Genomic DNA, 13,307 nt, shown 5'->3' on the forward strand with positions numbered 1-13,307 from the left:
GAATTTGATAGGGCTACGACTAGGCTCAATTTGGACCCAAACCATGCTATAAGTATCTTTTAAAATGGGTTTAAGCCAGAGCTTGGAGATGCAGTGAGGATTCATAGACCATACTCACTACCCTAGGCTTATCACTTAGCCAGGATACAAGAATCAATATTTCTAAACCAATATATGGCTATGAAGGGGGGCCTTTCCTTCTTTTACCAGTACCAAAACACATGTCTTTAGCTCCTCTTATCCATCAACTAGAAACGCCACCAATACAGTTAATCACATCCCTAAAACTGCTGATGATAAGATGAAAAAAATAAGGCTGACATCAGTTGAATTAAGTGAAAAGAGGGCCAAGGGACTATGCTATTTGTGTGATAAAAAGTACCAGCCAGGCCACATTTGTAAGGCTAAAGCACAATTGTTCTTGTTGGAATTGGAAGAAGAAGGGATGGAAGCACTGGTGGAGGATGATGCCCCAGAAATATTTCAAGAAGCATAATATTGTGAGATTTCATTGCAAGACCTGAATGGATCTAAGAAGTATAAAACCATGAGAGTCACCGTATATTGACATATGAGGCAACTTAATATTTTAATTGACAGTGGTTCAACCCATAATTTCATTGATATACAGTTGGTGGAGTATATGAGATAGAAGGCTAACATGTGTAAACCCATGAATATGAGTTTAGCTGATGGAAACAAAGTTTTTGTGCACAGAATGTGTAAAGGGCTAGAATGGTTATTACAAGGAACTGTCTTTAAGGCAGATTTCTTATTATTGCCTTTGGGATACAGTGACATGGTTCTAGGTGCAGGAGCCTGATGAAATTTAGCAATTACTAACAGAACATGCAGTTTTATTTGATGAGCCAAATACATTACCCCCTTCTGGAGAGCTTTTTTATCATCATCATCCTTTACTGGAAGGGTCAAAAGCTGTGAACAGTAGACCTTACCGGTATTCACCAGTTCAAAAAGATGTTATAGAAAGTATGGTTAATGAATTGTTAGATCAGGGTCTTATACAACATAGTTGTAGTCCCTTTGCTTCACCAGTATTTTTGTTAGGAAAGAAAGATAGGAGTTCGAGGATATGTATAGACAATAGAGCCCTTAACCAAATCACAATCAAAGACATTTCCTATACCTATCATTGAAGAACTTTTGGATGAGTTGGGAGGATCCAGCGTCTATTCTAAATTTGACCTTATGTCAGGCTATCACTAGATTAGAATGTCACCAGTTGATATCCATAAAACTGCATATAGGACCCAATCTAGACACTTTGAGTACCTTGTCATGCCCTTTGGACTAATTAATGTGTGAAATTGAGAAGATATTCAAGCCAATTCCTACTCAAAAGCAGAAAGAAATAAAAGAAAATGTTTTCTTTGTTGTTTTCAAGTGTTATTGAGATTTAGATCCTTTCTAGGAAAGACTTAAACCTAGTAGTATAAATACAAGCTAGCTAGGGTTTATTAAGCGGTACAGAAAGAAGAACCTAAGAGTATTCCATCTTGCAACTTACTTTCTCCCTTGATGATAATAAAAGTGTCGGCCGTTCTCCTTGTGATTTTATCATTTATGCGCTAACAATTGGTATCAAGATCCTACAGGTCATGAGATCTAGGAGACGATGAGACTATGGCATCTATGAAGTTTGAGGTAGCAAATTTTAATAGGGGAGTAATAACTTCAACATCTGGAAGATCAAGATCATGGCGTTGTTATGGAGAGAAGGATCAATCTATGCTTTGGACGACTCGTATCCCAAAAATACTACAGAGGCCGAGAAACAGAAGATTGAGATGGGTGCGTTTAGCACAATTCAATTATCCTTATGAGACAGCATTTTATGTGAAGTTAGTACTGAGAAAACCGCTGCGAGTTTGTGGAAGAAACTTAAAGATCTCTACTAGAAGAAACCAGTAACAACTAGAATGTTGTTAAGGCAGCGTTTACACACCTGCAAGATGAAGACAGGTACAACTTTACAGGATCATCTTGATTCTTTTAATAAATTGGCTATGGATCTTACTCATGCTGATATTAAAGTGGGAGATGAAAAACTACCATGCACTCTACTGTTTTCATTATCACCGACATACAAAGACATAGTTAATTCAATAATTTACAGTAAGGTGGTGGTTACGTTGCAGATGGTAAGACAAGCATTGAATTCAGATGAATTAAGAAACTATATCAATAATGCTGAGAAAAAGGACCATGGTGAGGGTTTGACGGTTAGAGATCACTCGAGCCAAAAAGGGAGAGTCAAATCAGTAGCTAGGTCAAAGTCTAGAAAAATGGTGAGTAGGAAGGATGCTGAATGTTGGGGTTATTAACAAAAGGGTCACTTTTAGAGGAATTACCCGAATAAGAAGACTGATAAAACAACAGCCAGTGCATCTACGGTTTAGGTAGCTCAGACATCTGAAGAAGATTATATGCTAGCTGCTTCAACAGATGACAGTCAGACACACAATTGGATTTTATATTCAGCTTGTAACTTTCACATGTGCTTAAAAAAATATTGGTGTACTAGCTACGAGCAGATGAGTGGGATAGTACTTATGGGAAAGATTCAGTATGTGAAATAGCAGGCATTGGTTCAGCCCTTATACGCTGTCATGACGATATCATAAGAACATTGTCTGATGTTGGACATGTTCCCGATCTAAAAAAGAATTTGATCTCTTGTGGTACTCTTGGTAAGCGTGGATTGCCGGTGAAGGTGGAATTTGCAAGGTGACCAAGGGTTCTTTGGTCATGTTAAAGGCCAAACTGGAGGGTGGTCTTTATGTACTTATGGGCAGCTATTACATCTCGGAGATTTCGGATTGTTGGATTGTGAGAAGACTAATGCTAGCTTAAGGTGAATATGAAGTCCTTACGAGATTAAGGAGAGTATTAGATAGCTTAAGTGTGTACCATAAGATTTTGAAGTCGTATGAATATGTGAAACTAAGTTCGTTGAAGGAAGTGAAGTGTAAGTCATGCTTGGAAAGGTTTTCGCAATAGTTGAGTTAATATTTATTTAGTAATGCCTTGAGAAGGAGCTATAGGGCCTCTTGTATGGTTAATGAAGTGTTATGTAAGTGTTAATAAGGTTCCATAAGGATTGGAGGTTGGACGAATCGACAAGGGAAAGTTTCAGAAATTTTTGGGTTGTACGACCACTTATACGGACCGTATAACTTATACAGCCCGTATAAATGGTCTGTATAACCATGGCAGAGAAGGGTGTTTCCTTGGTGGGATTATAAGGGCCGTATAATTGGTCGGGCAGCTTTTTATATATATATATATATATATATATATATATATATAGACGACCCTTGTCTTATTTTTCATTTCTCACTTTCCCCAAAACTCTTAAAAGCTCTAGAATTTTCCTCCTAGCAAATTAACATAAACTCAAGGGAAATCAAAGATCAAAATAGCTAGAATCAAGATATCCATGTGTTGGAAGACTCACTAGGGTTAGTAGACTTCAAGAACTTCTTTGGTATTAAACCTAGGGTTTTCATACAAGTTGGTAACTTGATCCAAAGCTCATTCCTTTGAAATAAAAGGTTAGTTTTCATGTCTGTTTCATGTTTTTAAGCATGCTTGGTTGTTGAATGACTTGAGTGAGGGAAAATGAAGTTCAAATGTAGAATTAAGGATATCTTGAGTAGTAAATTAGCTTGAGATATGATTCTTAGAATGCTATGAGTATAATCTTATTATGAAGGTATTAATTATGATAAGGAAGTGTTGTAAACAATTATGCAAAGGGTTGGTATGAAGTTATTGATATAGGTTGAATATGAGAATGAATTTTGAGACCCGATTGAATATGACTACTTGATTATGATATTGTGGATGTTATTATAGTTTTTTGGGAGTTGTTTTGCAATATGGTGGAGGTCGATGAAATAGGGGAAATGCTGGCCAATTTTCGTTAACTCATGAATTATTCTAGTATGAACTTAAGAGTGTCTTTAAGACTTAACCTTGATATGAATCCTTTCAAATGTAGATTTCTCAAGCTTTGGAGGTGAACATTAAGTAGTTAAGGAGACAAAAAGTTATGTAAGGCTAACCCTTCTTTCCTTAAGGCATGGTCCCATTTTTGTATACCTTCACATGAATTCCATAATGTCTTCCAAGATGACTTCATTCCTAGAATTACTAAAGCTCATGATTCTTAATATTCTCACGATACCATTGGTCTCCATCCTATGACAGTTGATCCTTTAAGGAAAGATATAACAAAAATGATGATGTTGATGATACTTATGTACTCCTATGTATATGTATATCTAAGTATGGCTATTATATAACACCGAGCTTATATGGGCGGGTATGATATCTATCGCGCGTGCACCACTGCAGTTGGGTACGGATAACACTGAGCCTTGGTAGGGCCAGGTATGTATAACACTGAGCCTTGGTAGGGCCAAGTATGTATAACACCGAACCTTGTCATCGTCGGGTATGTAAAACACCAAACCTCTATGGTCGGCTATGGTACTACTATATATATATATATATATATATATATATATATATATATATATATATATATATATGTGTGTGTGTATGTAATGGAAGGTTCCCATTAGAAAAAGGGTAAGTAGATATGATGAACATCGCTAGAGGTATAAATGGCTCTATCATCCCATGACTCTTTTATCTTATGTTATTTTTCATGCTTCTATTGTGCTATTGATTGTGCCTTACATACTTAGTACATTGTTCATACTGACGTCCTTTTGTTTGTGGATGTTGCGTTATACCCGCAGGTGGATAGGGAGGTAGACTTGATCCTTAGGCTGCTTAATCAGATATTGCTGAGAGGAGCTCCATTTGATTCGGAGCTGCAGCTGTTGGTACTATTCTTTTGTGTATATACACATGGGCATGGCGGGGCCCTGTCCCGTCTATATGATGTTACATGTTCTTCTTAGAGGCTCGTAGATAGTCATGTATAGTAGATGTCTCTTTGCCTTGTTGGCTCATATTTTTGTATATCATTTTGTTAGCCTCGTCGGCTTGTGTAAGTTTATATGGGCATAGTTGTTGACGTTGATATAAAAGTGTTTTAGCCGTTAGAAATGGTATTATTGAGGCATAGAGTTTGTTAATAAGCCATGTGTCTCACCTAGATATGAATGTGAATGTACGATGAGAGGTGCCCGGGTGGGTCAGCTCCGGGTGCCCGTCATAGCCCTTCGGTTGGGTCGTGATAACAGCACCATTCTAGGTACTGCGAATGTTGTAACCTTATAGTTATCAGATGATGACAAGGCTAAGATGTGGCATATGAGATTAGGTCACATAAGCGAGAGGGGGTTGGTAATTTCGAGAAGCCGAAACATTTTGAAAGGTAAGAATATTAGTACACTTGATTTTTATGAGCATTGTGTCCTTTCCAACTTGATTTTTGTGAGAATTGTGTCTTTGGAAAGCAGAAACGGGTCAGCTATAGCACGGGCAAGCACAAAACCGAAGGGGTACTTGACTACATTCATTCAGATTTGTAGGGTGAATATCAGGTTCCATCTAAGGGTGGAAAGAGGTATCTTCTTACTTTGATTAATGATTTTTCACGCAAGGTTTGGACACTTCTTAAAGGCTAAAAGTGATGTCTTTGAGAATTTCAAAACCAAGAAGGCATTAATTGAAAATTAGTGTGGCAGAAAGATTAAGTGTCTTTGAACAAATAATGACTTGGAGTTTTGCAATTACAAGTTTGACAATTTCTACAAGATTCATGGTGTATTGAGACATAGAACTATTAGGCATACACCACAACAGAATGGAGTAGCTGAAAGGATGAACGGCCCTCTTCTTGAGAAAGCACGATGTATTCTCTCTAATGCCAAGTTGCCTAAGGAGTTCCAGGCGGAAGAAATAAATACTGATTGTCATGTTGTTAATCGTTCTCTAGGGTCGGCGATTGACTTCAAAACTCCTAATGAGGTATGGTCAGGTAAACCATCTGATTACTCGTACTTAAGAATCTTTGGATGTCCCACATATTACCATGTAAGTAATGGAAAAATAGAACATAGAGCTCAAAAAGGTTTGTTTATGGGATATGCTGAAGGGGTAAAAGGATGTAGAATATGGAGTTTAGATCCTCTTAAGTTTGTAATCAGTAGAGATGTTAGTTTTGATGAGTCTTCTATGCTTGATCCTAAAAAGGCTTATATTGAGTTTGCAGGACAAAGGGGTGAAGCAACATTGCTCCATTCTTTCAACAGAAATGGTGGAGAAAAATGTGAAACTCACCGAGGAGGAAGATCAAGTGACTCGGGTGGAGTCAGATAATAAAAAAGCTCACACAGTAGTACCTAAAGTTGAACCATACATTATAGCTATTGGAAGGGACAAACGAACTCTGAAGCCTAATCTAAAATATTATCCTCAGCCTTCGCAAGCTAATATTGTGGCCTATGTATTAGCTACTGCTGAGGAGGAAATAAAGGATTTGGAACCCTCAAGCTATACATAAGCTACTATGTGTGGTGAATCTGATCAATAGCGTCTACCCATGATTGAAGAGATGGAGTCTGTGCACAAGAATCAGACATGGGGTTTAGTGAGTCTACCAAAAGGGAAGAGAACTGTTGGTTGCAAATGGGACTTCAGAAAAAAATGGTGGCATTTCGGGTGTAAAAGATGCTAGATACAAAGAGAGATTGGCTGCTAAGGGATTTGTCAGAAGGAGGGAATCGACTACGATGACATTTTCTCACTAGTCATCAAGCATAGCTCAATTCATTTGTTACTTGCTTTGGTTGATCATTATGACTTGAAGGTTCATCAGCTTGATGTCAAGACTGCATTCTTACATGGTGAACTTCAAAAGGTGATCTTCATGAATCAGCCTGAAGGTTTCCTTAATAAAGGAAAAGAAGACCAGGTTTGCCAATTGAAGAAATCTTTGTATGATTTGAAACAACCCCCATGACAGTGGAACAAGAGATTTGATGCGTTCATGAATAGTAAAGGTTTCTCGAGAAGTGCATTTGATAGCTGCGTGTATCACGTGACGGTGTCTGGTAATTCAAATATTTATTTACTATTATATGTTGATGATATGCTTATAGCTGCTAATAATATGACATATAAATGATTTGAAGAAACTGCTAAGTAAGGAGTTTGACATAAAAGATTTAGGTGAATCTAAGAAAATCCTTGGAATGGAGATTCACTGGAAGAACAGTAAGGTACATCTTTCACAGAAGAAGTATATTGAGAAGGTACTTCAGAGGTTTGGCATGGATAAATGTAACCCAGTTATTTTACCGTTACCACAACATTTCAGACTTTCTTTTTTTATGGCACCTCAATTAAAGGAAGAGGTGGAGTACATGTCAAAATTTCCTTATTCTAGTGCAATTGGTAGCATTATGTATGCAATGGTTTGCACTTGACTTGATATTGCTCAATCAGTGATTGTGATAAGTCGATTCATGTCTAATCCGGGTAAGACATATTGAGAAGCAATTAAGTGGATATTGAGATATGTTAAAGGTTCTTCGAATGTTGGTCTACCTTTTGTAGGATGAGAAATGAAGGCTTCTCAACCCTTGGTTATGTGGATTCTGATTTTGCAGGTAATCTTGAGAGAAGGAGATCAACAACAGGTTATATCTTTACTCATGCAGGTAGTGCCATAAGTTGGAAGGCAACTCTCTAGTCTATAGTTGTTTTGTCCACAATAGAAGCTGAATGTATGGCAACAGGAGAAGCAGTAAAAGAGGCAATATGGTTGAAAGGTTTGGTATCAGAATCGAGTAGGGTTCAACATGAACTAACTCTAAAATATGATAGCCAGAGTGCTATTCACTTGATAAAAAATCAGAGATTTTATGATCGCACCAAACACATTGATATCAAATTCTATTTTATTCATGATGTTGCTGAACAACGCACAGTTAAGGTCTTGAAGGTTAACACAAAGGACAACGCAACGGATATGTTGAACAAGGTGGTTCCTCTTGTCAAGTTCTGTCATTGTATGAATTTGGTAAGAGTTCGCATCAACTATCGAATCAGGATGGGGAACGGCAGGGCAAGGTAGAGCTACTAGTATGTACAAGGTTTCGGTTAGTGTCTCTTGTTTCCTACACAGAGTTAGCTCACGTAATCTTAGAGACATTGGACTAAATGACACTCATATGGAAGCTCGAAATTCATTTCAAGGTGGAGATTGTGAAGTTGAGAAGATATTTAAGTCAGTTCCTACTCAAAAGCTGAAAGAAATAAAAGGAAATTTTGTCTTTGTTGTTTTTTGAGTGTTTTTGGGATTTAGATCCTTTCTAGGAAAGACTTAAACCTAGTAGTATAAATACATGCTAGCTAGGGTTTATTAAGCAGAATAGAAAGAAGAACCTAAGAGTATTTCATTTTGTAACTTACTTTCTCTCTTGATAATAATAAAAGTGTCGGCCGTTTTCCATGGACTAGGATCACATTGATCCGAACTACGTTAATTACTGTGTTTTTATCATTTCCGCGCTAACATAATGCTCCATCAAGTTTCCAGAGTTTGATGAACCACATTTTCAAGGATCATTTGTGGAAATTCATCCTAGTTTTCTTTGATGATATCTTGGTCCAAAGTAAGAATTTCAACGAGCACATGCAACACCTTAGAATTGCATTTTCTATACTTAAACAACATCAGCTCTTTTTTAGGAAATCTATGTGCACCTTTGCCACTTTATGTGTAGAACATTTGGGCCACCATATCTCCTCTGAAGGTGTAGCAATAGACCCATGAAAAATTCAAGCAGTAACTGTCACGACCCAACTAGGGGCCGCGACGGGTACCCGATACTTGTACCGAGCACCCCTTATCTCGTATCGTACTTTTACTACTAGGTGGGCCGTATAGACTATACCGTATCTTTTTTTTTTTCTGTTGCTTAACGCTAACATTAATGGCATAATTGTAGACATGGACTTATAAACTTTGCTAGCACATTATACAACGACGAGGACCACAAAAGTACAAAACATCTGACTGTACATATCTGTCTACGAGCCTCTAAACAAAGTACATCTACATATACAAGAAGGACCGGTTCTACCGTGCCCGAATATGTACACAAAAGTAGTACCAAGAAACTGAGGCTCCGGAACAACTGGAGCGCTGCCGCAGTACTGCTGATGGAGCTTCTAAGAGTCAAATCTGTCTACCTGTTGACCTGCGCGGCATGAAACGCAGCGTCCACAAGAAGGGACGTCAGTACGAGTAATGTACCGAGTATGTAAGGCATGAATAATAACATAAAAGAGATATAGCGCATGTCATGAAGTAGAAACACAACCTGTACATATAAGTGCACGTTGGCGGATACCATGCATGCTTAGCGCTGCGGAACGTGCAGCCCGATCCATATGTGCATATACTATAACGTATTGCTGCGACACGTGCAGCCCGATCCATATACATATAATACTTTGCTTTCTTGGAAAACATTTCTTTTCATATATATATAACATAGAACATATCATATTGCCGAGGCGTCGGCTCCGATCCATTTATCCATATATCCCGCGTCCGGGCATCCCGCGTCCGGGACGATATCATGTACCATACTCCAACTGATCAGGTGGTTATGCGTCTATAGCGCCTTCTCTTTCTCAATCTTCCCCATATACATGTACATATACTTATCGTTCGATAAACGAAACAATTAAGAAAATCCGGGAATAACGGGCCCACCTCAGGTCAAATGAGGTGGCGTACACGATTTACATACGTTACATTTCATGACGTCACTTGTGAGAGTTTTAAGGTAGTCGGGTCCTATTTGTGAAAGTTCTAGATGTTTAGGCAATTTTTCAACATTTTATACAATATTTAATTCAATTCTACTGAATGAAAAAGGGGAAACTTTGGGTGCGGATTTCGGAGAATAGAGTTGTCCCCGAGGCTCGAATCCAACTTATTACGTTTAAGACATGCCATAGAAGGAAGGGTGAATCCTTACATACCTTTTCCGATTCATACACGTCTCCAAAATCAAGTTTCAAGTTCGCCAAAATCTACAATTTGGTCACAATTACCAAATGTTAATTGTAAGGCTTTAAGATTTCAATCTTAACCAATACTTGTCTACAAAAATTTGGGCAGCATCTCCCCTATAAATACACCATCCCCAAAATTCAACTTAGCCAATTTTTTAATCAACAACAATCCGGGAATTCAACCCGGCCAAACTATCAACACAATGACAACAACCATGACTACAAAACACAATATAACACAACTAGTCTTCTTTCCAACATAATGCAATAGCTTTCGTTCCAACTTCACATTTCCAAACCAATCTCAATGTTTTTACATTCATTACTAATCAAGATCATTACAATCTAATTCGGAAGCATTTCATATCATTTCTACCAAATATTCACAAGATACACAAAATATACAAACTTTCCACCAAAACCATAATCCATCCAAAACTTCAAATCTTCAATCTACATATTCATAACATATTTCCATCTTCCAATTTCATCAACCATAATCATAATTTGCACCTTAATAATTTCATTTTCATAATTACATAAATCTACCATAAAATCACAAAACTTCTCATAACCACTTAACAACCAATCTTTCATGCCAATATGGACTATTATCCTTCCAAATTCACCAACTAACATAATAATTCACATTTAAAACTCCACTTCTATAATTACATAAAAACTTCATTAAAATCATATAATTTCCTATAACTATTCCCAATAATTTTCCATGCCAACTTGAACCATTTTCTTCCATTTCCAATATAAATTTCACCATAACCACAACTAGAATACAACATAAAATTCAACTCATATTATTTATACAACAATATACATATATGTCCACTTACATATATGCACACCCACTTTGTAAACTTCCATATTTCCATAAATTCTACTCATTTCTACATACTACAACATAAACCAACCTTCATAACATAATAAAAAGGGATTAATTCTTACCTTTTTCTACAATCTTCTTCACTTGACCAAGTTGTCAACTTGAAGAAACAAGTGTTCTTTCTTCCAAAATAATTACACCAAGTTGTAAAGGACCCTTTAATTGGTAGAAAATGATTTTTGAATTTTTTTTTTTTTTTTTTTTTTGGTCTAGAGCTTGGCCGAAAATGGCCTTCTTATTCTTGCTCTTCTTTCTCTTGTTTCTCTCTTTCTCAATTGTCTTGAAACTTCTAAATGTTTCAAGACAATTTAATGATCCTTTATATTAATTATCACATGGGAAATTTATTAATTTTGTGGGCTTGGGCCATAAGATGGCCGGCCACCCCTCTCCTTTGGGCCTTAATTCGTTTTTTATTTTTTTGGGCCAACTCGGTTGATCCCGAGTTGGGCCTAGCCCACTGACCTTTCGACCTTAAAACGTCCATATCTCCTTATACCGATGTCACCTGGGAACCCACGACCTATGGTTGTAAAGATAATTCAATTATCTACAACTTCTATTTCTTGGTATTTTCCAAATTCCAAACTTATAATACCGTTTTTTCCCCTAGAAGTCAGATCACCCGAAAACGTTTTCTTAAAAATATTCGTTTGGAGGACTTCCACTTTGATTTGGCCCAAGGGTCCTTCTTGAGTTGTGTTTAACTTCACATATGTGATTCATATGACTTTTCAGATGTCCCAAAAAAAATCTCGATGTGTGGGCCCCACCTCAGCAAATAATCTGACGTTCAAAAATACGGGATATAACATCATCCCCCCCTTTAGAACATTCGTCCTCGAATGTCAAACTGGCCTCATAGTGTATTATAATACTTCGGGGAGGTCTCCTTTGTAATTATCTCACGCGTCGCTTAAGATATCCATTTTAGGGACTTAGGTTGCCTGATTTTTTTTATTTTTTTTTACATTCGTCTCTTATTCCTACATTTGTGAAATTTTCAGCAACACAAGGGACGGTGTATGATAAAGTAGATTCCAGATCAATTAACACACACATATCATAGAAAATGCCAAAAGTGTACCTGTGGCCGCGTCTGCAGAAGGTTCAGGGTCCTGCCGTCCTGTCAATGCATATAGGCGGTGCGGAGGACCGGCTGAACTGGGTGCCCCTCCTCTACCTCGACCACGACCTGCTGGGGCCTGGGAAGCCTGTCCATGAGGGTGCACAGACGGTGATGAACCAATTGCGGATCCGGCGGGCTGGGTTTGGTCTCCCTCATTCCTCAGTGGGCAATCACGCATCAAATGGCCAACCCGCCCACAAGTATAACAAGCACGTGTACCTGTGCGACACTCTCCAGAGTGTGGCCTACCACACTGAGGACACCGTGGCGGGGGTGGCATCACCCTGGTAGAATCAGCTCTATACTGGGATCCTGAAGCTCTAGTACCCTGATCTGCTCCTGAATAAGTAGAACGATCAAATCCCTTATCCACAAATCGAGGAGGTGCACTGGCCGCTGATTGGCCTGAATACCTAGATTGCTCCTGTGCCTGTCCCCCTCTATACTCGCTTCTAGTCCCGGAAGATCTGCCCCTTTTTCTGGAACCCCTATCCGAATAGCGCTCCTCTCTCCATAACTGATACTGTTCCTCCAGGTTTTGGGCATGGGCCTGGATACGAGCAATAGTCATTCCATCCTGGAGGGAAGCTGTCAGACACTCCTTAATTAAATGTGGCCCCAATCCACTCACAAACCGGTGTACGTGATCTCCCCTATCAGCTATCATGGCTGGGGCATACCTGGCTAAAGAATTAAAACGAAGACTATACTCCCTGACACTCATATTTCCCTGCTTGAGATTCAAGAACATATCGGCTCGAGCCCGTCGGACCTCCGGTGGTAAGTAATGTCGCAGGAATGCTTCAGTGAACTCCTGCCAAACCGGGGGAGGCGCATTTGCTCCCCTCGAAGATATCCAGTTATTATACCACTGAACTGCTACATCCCGCAACCTGTATGAAGCCAATTCCACTGACTCTGTATCCGAAGCATGTATGATCCTCAGTGTCCTCAGCATCTCATCTATAAAATTCTGCGGGTCTTCCTCTGGTTTCGATCCATAAAACTCCGGAGGCTTCAGAGTGATAAAGTCACGAGCTCTAGTACTAGCTGACTGATCACTTGAACTCACATTCTGCCGCTGTGCCTGGGCGGCAACCAATTGTGTCAGTAAATGAATGGCCTCGGTCACTTGTTGACCCGAAGCAACCGGTGGAGGGACTGGATGCACTGGAGCTGGAGTGGAGACCTCTTCATGCTCTTCTGCTACTGGAGGAATAGAGGTAGCATGCGAGGGAGTGA

At 38.7% G+C, this 13,307-nt stretch overlaps 1 long non-coding RNA gene across 1 annotated transcript; it reads right to left on the reverse strand.

Moving 5' to 3' along the window:
- Window positions 1–8,904: 8,904 nt before the first annotated feature.
- On the reverse strand, window positions 8,905–12,108 carry LOC132599597 (uncharacterized). Its single transcript, XR_009566887.1, has 3 exons — window positions 10,999–12,108; window positions 10,003–10,053; window positions 8,905–9,209 (listed from the first exon to the last, which is right to left on the reverse strand). It is a non-coding gene; the product is annotated as an uncharacterized LOC132599597 (long non-coding RNA).
- Window positions 12,109–13,307: the final 1,199 nt, after the last annotated feature.

This window comes from Lycium barbarum, chromosome 6, assembly GCF_019175385.1.
Source record: "Lycium barbarum isolate Lr01 chromosome 6, ASM1917538v2, whole genome shotgun sequence".
Lineage (NCBI taxonomy): Eukaryota > Viridiplantae > Streptophyta > Magnoliopsida > Solanales > Solanaceae > Lycium > Lycium barbarum.